At 41.8% G+C, this 13,769-nt stretch overlaps 1 long non-coding RNA gene across 1 annotated transcript; it reads right to left on the bottom strand.

Moving 5' to 3' along the window:
• Positions 1 to 5,187: 5,187 nt before the first annotated feature.
• Positions 5,188 to 6,232, bottom strand: LOC145434640 (uncharacterized). Its single transcript, XR_013913505.1, has 2 exons — positions 5,946 to 6,232; positions 5,188 to 5,742 (listed from the first exon to the last, which is right to left on the bottom strand). It is a non-coding gene; the product is annotated as an uncharacterized LOC145434640 (long non-coding RNA).
• Positions 6,233 to 13,769: the final 7,537 nt, after the last annotated feature.

The following is a 13,769-nucleotide window of genomic DNA, read 5'->3' as shown; positions in this document are numbered from 1 at the left end:
AGCGATGTTGTATACGCAGACCCAGGTAAGCCCCTGCCTCATCGGCATGAAGAATCCATTGATAATAAGGGTCAATAGTGTGCTTTCTTATCCACGACAACATGACTATCAGCAATCAGTCTTCCCTAGGGCCCATCTACTTTGTGAATGTCGCTGTAATGTAGGCAATGATATTGCCGTGCAATATCTTTTGTGAATGTCGGCACAATGTCGCCGTGCAATATACTTATTGGAAGGTAATGGGCGAAATATCTAAAGATCAATGTCAACTCGAGGTCCGAGAAGAAGCGAAAATTCAAACGGAATAATGATCTACTTTCACCAATTTTAAACTATCATAATATATGACGAGGAACGTGCAAGATTTCCAATGAGCGAAATGTGACTATAATTTTTGCGACTAATATTTCTTACCGAGGATTTCAAGATATTGTATAGTTAAGCTATATGTTAGTTATAAGTTATCGTTACATTGCAAGTTATAAGTAAGCATTTTAAGTATGTTGCACGGCGACATTGCCGACATTGCGACAACCCGTCTTCCCCATGAACATGGTAAATCCATGTCGTTTATAATTGTTCAGCGTTGGGGTATCATTAAATTAGGCTGAGGTTAAAGTTGAGTTAACTATATTGATTGTTCCTAGAGTACCCTAACATTAACTAATAATAAAGCCATACATTTTGATATGTTCACCGAAAGCCTCAATTAGTATCAATGGTGTTGTTTGTGGACACAACACAAAATTACAACAAATACGATAGATGATAAATATGCCAGTCATGCAACTATCGTTTTCAGCCACAAATTCAGCAATCTCACATTCCGTAAAGGAACATCCTATAATACACTTTAAAATTATGTAGCTATATAAACCTAGGCTATAATACATTCATCGATGCTGCATCTGGTTTCCTGCATGGATCTTGCAGTCTTTGGAAATCATTGTCAAACTTTTCATAGTATATACCGTACACATCAAACAGTAAGTTGAATATTACAACAACATGAAACCCACTGTGCAGCAAATCGAACTTCAATGAATGCATATAATCAAATATTATCATGATCATGCTCATCGGCTCATCGCTATACTATAGCCTACTAGCCTAGTATTACAAGTACTGCATAAGTTTACGATTAGCAGCGGGTCGGTTAGTTTCGTTCGTACATGATAAACCGCGGCACAGACGTGCCACTAGAATCATAGTGAAATTCATGACGGTTATCGCAGTTAATGATGACCGAGGCTGTTGCTGTTCAATAAATATAGAACTCAAATACCAAGCTTCCATGCTCTCTGTCTTTCCAGTACTCATGACAGCGACAGTATCAATAATAATCAATAGCACGCATAATCAATCCACGCCGTTAAGTATCCTATTCCAAACTAAACCATCCCTGTGATAAATCCTTCACTCCGCAATTACTACAAAACCTGTTCTTTCAAATTCAAATATGAGAATCACGCGCGCATGGCGCATGCTCGCCAGACAGAAGAACGCGGTCTCTTGGTTTTATGGTTGAATGAATTTCAAGCAACAGGCGTGCTCGGCTCGACACTCGAGACTCGACAAGTATCGGAAGGCCGTAATATATGCATTATCGCTGGCCTAGCTCTTGCGCAGTGCGGCCTTAATTATCGATAATAGCCGGGCAGACTGAGTAGTTCCGTGATTGGAATAGTCGTCACCATACCATTATTACGGTTGTCAAGTCTTCATGTCGGAAGATTTCACATGCATTGGGTATACGGTATATTTGAAACATATTTTGCCTTGATGTGGACATTTCGATCCAGTAATGTCACAATAAAATAGCCGCATGTCTCTATATCGTACACTATATCTCTAACAGTGCGACCGCGATCATCGATGGCCGGGCTTCTGAAGTTCCGCGCGATAGAAAGTCATCGCCATATCATCAATCAACATTCTCGTATTCACTCCGATAGATTACAAATAGTAAAATATATCATGACATTCATGGGTGTATTCAGAAAACTATTTTGCATTGATTGCACAATGCACACTTGAATTCATAGAAACGATTTCCAAGTAGGGACATCCTGACGAACTCCTGTGTAGGTGGCATCCAGGCACCACACCATTATGACATCCATTGAATAGTCATTGGTGACTGGCACAGGAGCTTTCTAAAATTCACTTCCTCTGGTAGTCGCCTGGAGTTACATAAATTGACGTCCAATGTTGGGCATACTGAGCAAGTCCTCCGTAACTGAGTGTGGGAGGTGGGACGAGTGGGAACAATTGTGGACGTACCAGTAACTCCACGGGATATCGGGTGTTTGCTGGGACATTTTAGCATGTGCCACATTTTAGCATGCGTCACTTGAGCATGTGACACTTGAGCAAGTTAGCTTGTGTTAGTGATGGAATTTGTTGTCACGTGGTGCAAAAAAACACGCTGTTATAAGCACCACAACATGCTTTTATTAATAAATAAAATAACTCGATTTCACGGCTAGCTTCGACTGCGGTTAGTGAAACATGACATCAGTGGAAATTGCAGTCTGTATATTTCATAATCCTGCACATCACAAGACTGGGCAGTGTGCATGTGCATACCCATGCAAAATGAAGTTTGTTGTCGATGTGGGGACGCCACGATACTGGATATAGTGTTTGTTCTGAAAGTAGATTCTAAACCAGTGATTCCTAACCCGGCTAACCTTCTTGCGGCTCTGATAGACCGCTGAATGTGCCACTAAAATATTATAAACAGTTGCTGATGTTTGCCAAAGGCCTCTTCTGAAAATGGAGATAGATAATTTTTGCAGAATAGCGTCGAAACCATGGATTTATACCCGTCAGAAAATGATATATCCTTAGTTCTGATGGTCATAGACCTTTACAGATTGTCTCTGTGAAGAGTAACTTTCGACACAATTTTACTGGCATCAAAGTATGGGCTCATAGTCAAGTATAAATTGCAATAATACCAATATTACTCAGCGTATAATCCCAATCAAACTTGTGCATTAACTACTGAAATCTATGAAGAGCTATTACATAACGTTATATATAGTAAGTATACTGTAGTGATGATATGCATTTTTAGTATATTTCAGTGTATAGCACTCGCCAGTCTTTATCTAGCAATGCTAAAACAACCGATATAGCATCTATAGAAGTCTATATGTGCATCGTACATGCCTTTGAATTAGCTGGACGGTGAGATCCAGAGGTAGGTTATAGCTATACTGACTTGTTACCAGAAGTTGAAAACCTTTCACAAAGCGAGCTGAGCCAAGTGTCACATTTATCCTGCGTTGTTGAAGTGTAAATACATGTGTTATGCCCTTTTTGTGATTTGTATGATTGAGATCGAATCAATGTAGGGTACTATTCCGACGTTAGTGTTAAATATAGTATTAAGAAAAATTCCGGCCCGCCAAAAAGTTGTGCACTCGGAATTTGGCCCGTGACTAGCAAAAGGTTGCCGACCCCTGCTTTACTCGATAGATTAGACAGCTTGATGACTGCTTGCAGACGTCTGCGGTTTTGTTAATTGCTCGCGATCTGGCAATCCGCGGGTCTGGGTGTGATGTTGGTTGCCTAATATTGCCTTCAATTACGTCAACACATTATATTAGAATTATACGCTGGATGTATAGACGAAATAATACCGCTCAATAACATGACTTATTTGACATACTGTAGTAGCCAAAGCAAATATTTTCAAATAATGAAACACCAGACTTCATCCTGAAGTTTTCAGGCATAAGCACAAGCTATTTATTGGATTACTGATGATGGGTATTGGTACGGCGTTGTTGATATTTCCGCCATACACAGGGACGGACGGTTTTATCAACTGTATCAACGATTCGGGAATAGCCTACGCAGCCAACGATGAAGCCATACGGCGCTAGAACATGATTTCCTTCTTATAACGGTGCTATATATTACTGTTGAAATTGTGAATGCAGGCACCAAACATGCTCACAGCGCAATTTCCGCAATATATTCAGGGCCAAACCGTAAAAAAAGGAATGAGTAAGGCCTTGAGTCTGCCCACGGCTTGACTCGGAAAACGCTTGCTCAACGCCGTATTTCGAGATCGACTGGCATTTCGGCGTTTGGAATTTTGACACCACGAGACCCACGTTTCGGGCAACACGCGACTCCTTGTAGGTACTGACTGCGATAAAACCTTGAAATAAAATAACCGCCACATGTTGACCAAAATGTTCAACATTGTTATGACCACTGTCCAGGCGCCGAAAAGACCAGCGCTCGCAGCTTGAACGTAACGTATAAATTGAGACCCACAAAATAAAATAATAAGTGCCGTGTCGCATTGCGAATTTGGAATTGCTTTCGTCTGTAGAAAGGATATATCCTTTTAGTTCGTCTGGTGTAAACGATTCCAATATATGTGGAGCCATAGGCGCCGAGTTACGGGGTGGCGGGGAGGCGCAGCCACCCCATGACACAATTATGGGGTGGCGGCCACCCCATGCACAATGCTTAATCGCCGTCTGCTCTGTCACTTAGCGAGTCCGTGATATCGCGTAAATGCCAACTATTTACCGTCGGCGACGACGAACTAGTGCTTAAAACGCCCCAATAAAGTGTAATCCGTGATTAGTAATCAGTAAGCCTGGTTACATGTTCGACTCGACTTGGCGTTCAAGTCGTCTGCAGTGACGTCACGTGTCATCTCCAAGCTGACTCGTTAAAGGGCCCTGTTTACATGATCCTTCAGGAAGCTGTATCGTGGACGACCCGGTGTCGCTTTACCCCTTACAAATATATATTCGTAGTAAGTTTGGTGGGCAAAGGTACAACGACAATGTGTGTTTGGTCGTACTCTGAAATGTTTCTTATCCTCGAAATTAACGAGGATGATTAGATACTCATAATATCGATATTTGTAGAGGAAAATAATCTCGTTCATATCATGATTGTAGAGGAAAAAAACAAGTATAACTTATCAGCTAGCTTTTTCGGCGTCAACGAAGATGGGCCGTGGAGTATAGGCGGGAGTAACGACTGTTTTGATATGTCAGGCATCACTTGTCGATGCGATTAAAATAGGGTCATTAACACTCAAGTGACCGACTTGCAAACCCAATGTGGCCTCTAGTTGTCCGGCCGCTCCTCTGTAACAGACTACCCAATGTATGCCGGTGACTTAAGAGTCAGTCACGATACAGCAACTACTGCAGAGATTTTATTGAAGCATCTTGTCGGCATGATATACCAAATAGGAAGTTAACAATACCAAGAATGTCTATAAAAACGGTCATAAAGAGCAATATAGAGCACTACTACTAAATTGCTACCCACCAATTAAACTTTAAGAAGTGCCAATTTCAGCACCCTCACAAACACATAGGCTACCATGAATACAATATCAAAACGGCAAGCTGAAAATCGTGAACACCCGCACGACCGCATCATATCAGCAGAACACTATAACCCAGAACTAAAAACAAAGCAATAATCCTAACACCGCTGCGCTTCATCATCACCAGGAGAGGCACAAATCTCCATATCATCCACCCGGGAGAGACACCAGCTCCATCCCATCACATGCGCGCTCACATCAGTTTATCCAGTGGAACAGTAGGCCTATGTACGAAATGCAGCAATCGTTCATGTATTCCCGTATCGATATAGCACACTGCAAGGCCGCTTCTTCCATCAGTTCACTATGCATGTCGTAGTCGAATTGTAGTACCGGTAAAATCCACATCTCTTCCGAACTGTAGTCTGAGAAGTTGAAATACAGATGCAACGTTTTATCTTGTTAGCCATTTTATGTAGCTGATGACAGCAACTAGGCTACTACAGATCGAAGTGTCGCAGCCAAATATCAAATATAAAACTGCCCTAAAAGAGCACGGTTGTTACTCCGGTACTGGTGTAGGCCTACTACATATGATATATTCCATCGTAAACAAGCGAGCACTTACAAAGTAACCCCACTTTGCCTTGCCATGTTTGCCCAATTTCTCAACATCAGATGAAAAACATGAATTACGATGCCAAGAGCCCGCGCGGCAAAAAACAGCGCCGTCGAACGAAAATCGCCGGACGCCGATGACCAAATACTCAAGCCGATCGTAAACCACATCACACAACAGCTTGAGGCTCGAGTCGACTTGAAGCAGTTTGCCTTTCTCTTTTCATCGAATACGAGAGAGTCGGATCGACGAGTCAGCTTCGAAGCTGACTTAAGCCGTCATGTAAATGGGCCTAGTGATTACTACTCAATAATCATACAATCGAAGCGACCTCGTAGACGGCGTCGATTTCGAGACGCTTGCGCTGAGAAACACCATCTCCTCTCTCGACCAGACGATCGAATTAACGTTCTACTTCTCTCAATCAAGTTGTATTTGCGCGCATATTCGTTTACAAAATAATTCTTGGTCCGTGATAGCCTTTTTATTTGGAGCACGAAATAGGAAAGTGTGTTTGTGTATGCCTACGATTAGAAAGTCATTTCTGTGCAAAGTGCGCATATTCAATATTCATTACTCCAATAGGGCTTTCCTAATTTTATCGGGAAATGCAGCTCAAACGTCGTTATAATGAGCAAACAATTGTCGCGATGTCTGACTCGGATCCTCATTGTGCTGTACGCAAGTTGAGGAATTACTGATTAGATGCGCGCTTTTTCGTTTGCTATCATCTGTAGGCTACTCATTCGTGTCTACTTTATACATTCGTATTCCCCCGATGTCACTTGTCAGTGTTTGATTCGTTATTTGTTACTGCGGATTGTGCAGGGCATGGCTGAATTATGTTCTCAAATATTGATGCAACAAGAGATTCTCTGTGACGCAAATTCTGAATTTATTCGATTAGTTTGAGCGGGAACCTTCTATGTTCCAATAAACTTCATTGCTGGATTCTCGCCAATTAGCAGTACGCAGCATCGATAATACGAATTGTGAATTGACATTTCAGAAGGAAGGATTTTTGGTTTTAAATATATCATTGGCCTTAACGGTCTAGGCCAGACTGGACAATGTGTTCGGCGTGACTATTGCTAGGTTGATATTGAGCAGAGTGTAAAACAGGTTTCTATATACTTGGTACCGATAATACCCCATTAGAAGGTATACAGCAGTATAGCCAAAACCCCGATCGCACGGATTGGGTTTTTAATAAATATATGAAGTCAAGATTGACCCCGTATGCCTGCTAGATTTTTTACATCAGACAACGTTACCAATTTCATTGATTTGTTGCATGATTATCATTCGCTGACTATATGGAGTGTATTTCGCTTTTGATGTTGTGTGATTGCGTGTGAAGCTCACAGCAGAGAGTCGATAAATGTTCCGAAACGGAAAGCTGGATATTTCGAGCAAACTTTTGTAATATATCAAGTAAAATTTTTGAGATTGTCAAGGTGCATGCTCGTTTAGTGTTGATTTTTTTAATGCTGCCAGCGCCATGTATAGAGTGGCCCGCAGTTGCAATGTAATAAATTTCAACCAAAGATGTTATAATGAAGTGAAAATTGTAATATATGGAGAGGTTTGTTTGTGAACGTGAACCTCTAAATTTCTGAGGTTCACACACAGATCGCGAACGTGAACCCGCCTTCACACCATCCCTACCACTAACTTGTTTTTCACTACAGGTCGTACCCCCTGAATTGCTTATTCTACTTGAATGTACCGGTGTTTTTTGGTAATTCCTGTTAGTAGGCCTACTATACCGTAAACCAACGGATATCAATAAAGCACAATTTAATGAGATAATTGCAACTGTTTTTTTATGCAGAAACTCGCCAATCTGAGGTACGACATTGCTCACACCTAAGAAGCTCTCGTGCACCACAGTGGCCAATTACTCATTAGTTAATTTGCCTAGTTCACACAAGCACCAGTCCCATTTTGTGAAATACATAGTGATCAATATTTTTCGGAACGCTCTATTGGCCATCAGTGTTGTGCTGATTACGAAATTGCGGGTATGACGAAAAACCCCATCCCAGAATATAGTTATGCACGGCATATCTCGCATACCCAGGTTTAGCGCGCTCTATATGAACAATTTGAACATGAACATTGAACATGCTTAGTTTAAAGAACGTGGCGCCAACGATGAAACAATTCTTAATTTTTTGAGCGATTACCGTAAAATTTTGTGAATTCAGCTCAAAGTATTAGCATAGCATCTTATAAAATGCGGCGGAGCCGGAGCTACTTTCCAAACAACTGGCTGTAGCTCCGGCTCCGGCTCCGTCAGACTTTTATCTTGAGCTGTGGCTCCGTTGAAAATACATGGCTCCGGCTCATTGCTCCAGCTCTGGCTTCAAAGTCCTGGTCTTAAGTTCGAAAAATTGCTTTCACTGTAATACAATTAAAAATACGTAACTTGCAAAAGATCTATGCAACTAAAGTTTCGCATACTCAAATAAGGCAACCAGAATGACTAGTACATGATTTTACAGAGAAAATGGACGCACACTACGAATCCCATGTAAAGTGATTTCTAATCAGTGTCAAGACGACGTCCCAAATGTTCAATTGTGACGTAACAGTGGACAAACATGTATAGCACTGCGGACGAAAAAGGTTTCCGACCCCTACCTTATTGCCTGGGTTGACGGAATACTTGCGTGAAAAAATCACAAGTGGGAAACCATTCCTATCCCTACAAGGGGAGGTTGGCTGCGGTCCCTCCGGTCCCTCAAAAACATAACGCAGACCCCGTTCAGAACAATGCAAAATTTCGATTACATAGTACGGATCGATGGGTTGGAGTCCGAACGAATTAATGAAGTACCCTTCATACCAGGGCTTTGGAGCAGCCGTAAATTTTAACTGCTCCAGCTCCGGCTCCGGAGCTTTCTTCTATCATACATTAGCTCCGGAGCCGCATTGTTACCACTGCTCCGGCTCCAGCTCCGGCTCTGAAAACTATCGAATGAGTCTGTCTATATCAGGGGTGGCCAACCCGTAACCCGCGGGTCAAATGTGACCCGCGAGAGGGTTTTGAGGGACCCTCGAGGTAATTTCCTGTTATATTATCGAAATCCCGTTCTATTATCGAAAATGAACTGCTCATATTGTGAACTTGCAAGGCCAACCAAAAATTACAAGTCTGGGTGCGACACTTGGGATGTTAATGACTAAAATATCAGTTCCGACGCATTGGCAGATCCAGGGTCCAGTCACATGTTCAGTAAATCGTCGTACATCGCAATAAACTAAAAAATTAGTGAAAGTTTTCTTCACGCTTCGCGTGTTTAATTGTCACACGATTTCTTGCTTGGTAGCCTATCCCCTGCTGAAAATGAAAAAGACGCATAATTTACCCGATTGAGTCTAACTGTATTCGCAATTACGGGAGAAAGTCTTTTCGCGTTTGCGCTCGCAGAAATATCGTCGACGATGAAATGTACGCACAAAATGATTGTCGCATATTAGCGGAAACCTTCGATATCGATATGTCCAGATGCCGAATAGTCGTGTCCTTGCAAACTGAGCACAGCGGGCGGTATACAGTAGACCCGCAATATACTCAAGTAATAATATTATTGACCTAGTTCATTTATAAACTTTGAAAATTTTACGTGCTTGGCACCGCTAGTGGACCGCGCACTCGTTGGTCAATTGCATGTGCCCCTTCAGCCGAAAAGGTTGGCCATCCCTGGTCTATATAGATTACTAATTTAGGTTAGTTATCAATAGTAATCTAGAGCAGTGGTTTTCAACCTTTCTGGCTTTGCGGACCCCTTTTGACCGTCACGGACCCTCGCGGACCCCCTCATGTTTTAGTTCAATTTTAGCTCTATTATGGTGCAACCTTCATCTGTCTTGTGCAAATATGAACTGTAGGCTAGTGATAAACAGCAAAATAATGATTTTTATTGAAGATAACATCATACTATTTATGTATAAATTGGTTGACTTTTATTATTTCAACGCTAATTTTGCTGCTGTATTTCTTAAGTATACGTGGTCGTGTCTTGAAAATCCGCGTCTTCGTTTTAATATGAACGACGAGTGCCGAAAACCATTTCCGCAAAGATAGATAGAGGCTAATGCAATATTAACGCATAATGCTTCCGACGATACTTTTGGTGTGATCGCAACATTTATGGCCCCAAAATGAAGAAACTCATATTTTATGAACATACCACGTCAAGTATCTAGCGCTGGGACGGGCAACATACGGACCGCTGGCCGGATTCTGCCCACGACGGCATTTTGATCGGCCCGCGATCCAAGTTTTGCAACCAGAGAAAGACTGTCATGAAATGACTTGTTCTGTTCGGATTTACATATATATTTACGAGCAAACATTTTCGACCATGAATAATTGAACATTAACAAGACAATAAGGCTGCATACCAATATAACTGGTGATATGAATTTCAGGGTTGGAGCGTAATGCTTTGATAGCAATGAAACACTACTTTTTCATAAAAAATCAGCCTTGTCGATAGGGCATCCGCAATAAGAATGCGCAAAATCTGATAGCCGAGCTTTAAGAGCAGGTATATCATTGTCCGATTTAAGACGAGTGTCAGCCGAAAATATTCGGGTTCGTTTCAATATGAATATTCAATTGTATATTAAAGTTATGTACCTCCAAGAAGCATTGCATTGGGACAAATTATGGAAATACTTCGGAAATTTTTATTTCGAACGACTGTTCACTAATTTGATGAGACTGACAACTTCAAATCGAGAAGGTTTCGCAGACATTACGAAGTCACCCTGATTGACGTTACTATCTTCATATTTTTATTCTTTTCACAAACCCCAACAAAACGTCTCTAAACAGCAATATGTTTGTATCAGCAGGTTATTGGATATTTGTCAATGAAAATGAATTTTCACACTACGATAGTCCATGTCAGACGACTATTATGATGATATGAGTCATGAGGTTTTAGCAGTTGTGGTGCGAAACTGCCTCGTGCTTTCTCAAATTAAAAAATGAAATAAAAATTAGGTTATCAACCATTTAAAAAATTTAGCGGTCTCGCGGACCCCCTGAAATTGCTTCGCGGACCCCTAGGGGTCCGCGAACCCCCGGTTGAGAACCGCTGATCTAGAGTCTGTCAGTCGTCAGTAACATCGGATGCAGCAACGAAGGCATAGGTGCCTCCGTGCTGGTTTGTGACGTCATAATGAATACTTGTCAATTGTCGATAACATCATAGTTGCACTGGAACGCACTTTACTCCATGCCATTGCTGTTTACAGCATTGAAATTCAGGCCTGCTGTTAAATTATGTGAAATCAGCAGATATGATTGTTGCATATATAATAGCATCTTATGAAATACGTCGGAGCCGGAGCTACTCCTCAAATAACGGCCTCCAGCTCCGGCTCCGGCTTCGGCTCCGGGGCTCCGACTCCTGGCTCCGGCTCAAAAGCCCTGCTTCATACAAGCGACTAACTGATTAGCCTAAGGTAGCAATCTTCATCACTATATATGTAGCACAGGGGCCGGCAACCTTTTGTATGCAGCGTGTTAAAATGTCAAAAAATGTGAAATTATTATCAACTGGCGCGCCAAACATTTTTAATGTTGTTATATTTAGCGTTTCAAGCAAGAAACCCCACCAAACGCTTATCTGCAGGTGACAACGGCAACCGTTACGCCAGTGATTTTAAGGTTATTGGTTGCTACCGTACTAGACGTATCGCCGAAATGTACGGAATATTTGCACAATTTATTTTTAATCGCGCAATGATCGATCTTCTGTGGTTGCTTTGGTCGTTTCAAGCCAACTGTTTTCGGTACCATATACAATCAGTGATAGGCCAATCAATGTTGTTACGAAGATATGGCCTAATGTTGAAACATGTGCCCTCCCCTGTATCCGTGTGTCATTCAAGTCGGTTTGGTGTCACATTAGGGTTGGTCTGGCACTAGATCAGTGGTGTCAAACATACGTCCCGCGGGCCGCATGCGGCCCGCCAGACGATTTCATCCGGCCCGCCAAGCGTTTCTGAGAAAGGGCTGTATTATCCAGCACATTTCTGATGAATGTTGAGAATTTTAGTGCGAAATACTTTCATTAAATAATCCCTCAAGACAGACAATGCTGAGTATGTTTATAGGCCATATTATAACCATCCATCAGTGGTGTTACGGTCACTGCAATGACCATCAGCAACAAGTCCCTGCTATTGACTCCTAATTCCGAGAACTAAAAAGTGCACACTGAACTCAGAGTTATGCTGAAAAATAGACCTAAACCAGGTTATTCACAGAAGTGAAAACCCCAGCTCGAAACCGGTATATGCAGACGACATGGAGAACATAGGGTGAATAATTGAGTAATCAAGTGGACAACACAGGGATGAATTTTGAGGTAGCATTTTGGAATATTATGACTGGCTCGGCCAGCAAGCCAGTTGAAGGTCTGAATCCGGCCCGCGTCGCAAATTGAGTTTGACACCCCTGCACTAGATTGTCTACTAAGCTCCAAAGGTCGCGATAAAGGTCCAATATGTCCTTTCGTGAGATCAGCACGATTTCTAATTCCATTCCGACGCAGGGTCTCATTATTTTCCTAGGCGGGTCTCATTTGATACAAGGCTCAAGCTACGGGTGCTGGTCATTTCGGACAGCTATGGTGCCAGTATATCAACGGCATTTGAGGATTTATATACTTCGCCACAAATATCATGGTGACTGCAGTAAACCGATACAAGATTAACCAGGATAAAGTGACGTGACACTGAATTTCCGGTTTTGACGCCGTGATGTCTGTTGTCTTAAAATCGTGTGATAGCAGTTATTTAGTTCAGTCATGCCTGCTTTAGCATCAACTTCATTGTGGCTCATACCGCTAGCACAAGTATGAAGGATAAAAACACGAACAAAGCCCACTGTGAATATATACGCATAAATTTGTGAAGGGCGTTATGCAATATCTTATATCTAGGCAGTAACTCAGTTTTGTTTACATGATTTATGATTAGCTACTTGACACGATGGGCTCATTTGGAATCGAAGTAACGAGGATTGGAAGCTTAAATGACGATAGAAATCCCCTATGGCCCAATCTGTAATTCATTAGGTATCACGAGCAAATCCACGGCTAGCAACTGACTCAATTCACCCGAATAGTGAATGTAAATTATGGATTTTATGAAATTCACGATCCTCTGGTTTAGAAAAAGTGAATGTTACGCTTAGTCCTCCAGCTCACTTTTTCTTGACATTGACAGTACAGTGATATTCCCTTGCATTGTATTACACCAAATCCGGTTAGACTAACAATTGAAAGAGAAGTTACTATGCAACATGTTGGCAGCCTTACCAAGTGACGTCACGAACAGCGACTTTCAATCACGCGCGGGAGAAAACTATCACGATCCTGCCGCGACTATGCGGCACATTTGCGTATCGAACAGTGTAGACTGCTTGTGGATGATCGACATTGTGTAGATTCCATCATTCGGGTTCTGATGGTGCAGTTTCAAGCCGACATTGCGCTGTTTTGGATTGGATATAAGTTACAACAATTGATGAGTAGGATTCCGATACAGCTAAACGAATTATATTTATGCGAGTGAATATATATATATCACAGAAATATACCATTGTTAGTGCGGAGCATATCGCGTATCATATTGTATAACTGTGTAGTAGAATCGTTGGGAATATGTCAATAATATCATCGATTTTGCGTGTCATATCCATGAGTCATTCGTTGAGGCCTTAAAGCAGATTTACTGAAAGCAGACCTATATTGCTGCCGCGACTAGGCGTTTACCAAAACATTGGCATAAGATAAGTCACATCAC

The sequence above is a fragment of the Botryllus schlosseri genome, chromosome 2 (genome assembly GCF_051294905.1).
Source record: "Botryllus schlosseri isolate E-star chromosome 2, Bs_hap1, whole genome shotgun sequence".
Taxonomy (NCBI): domain Eukaryota; kingdom Metazoa; phylum Chordata; class Ascidiacea; order Stolidobranchia; family Styelidae; genus Botryllus; species Botryllus schlosseri.
The sequence above is the reverse complement of the archived record's forward strand: the minus strand, read 5'-3'. Positions and strand labels throughout refer to the sequence as shown.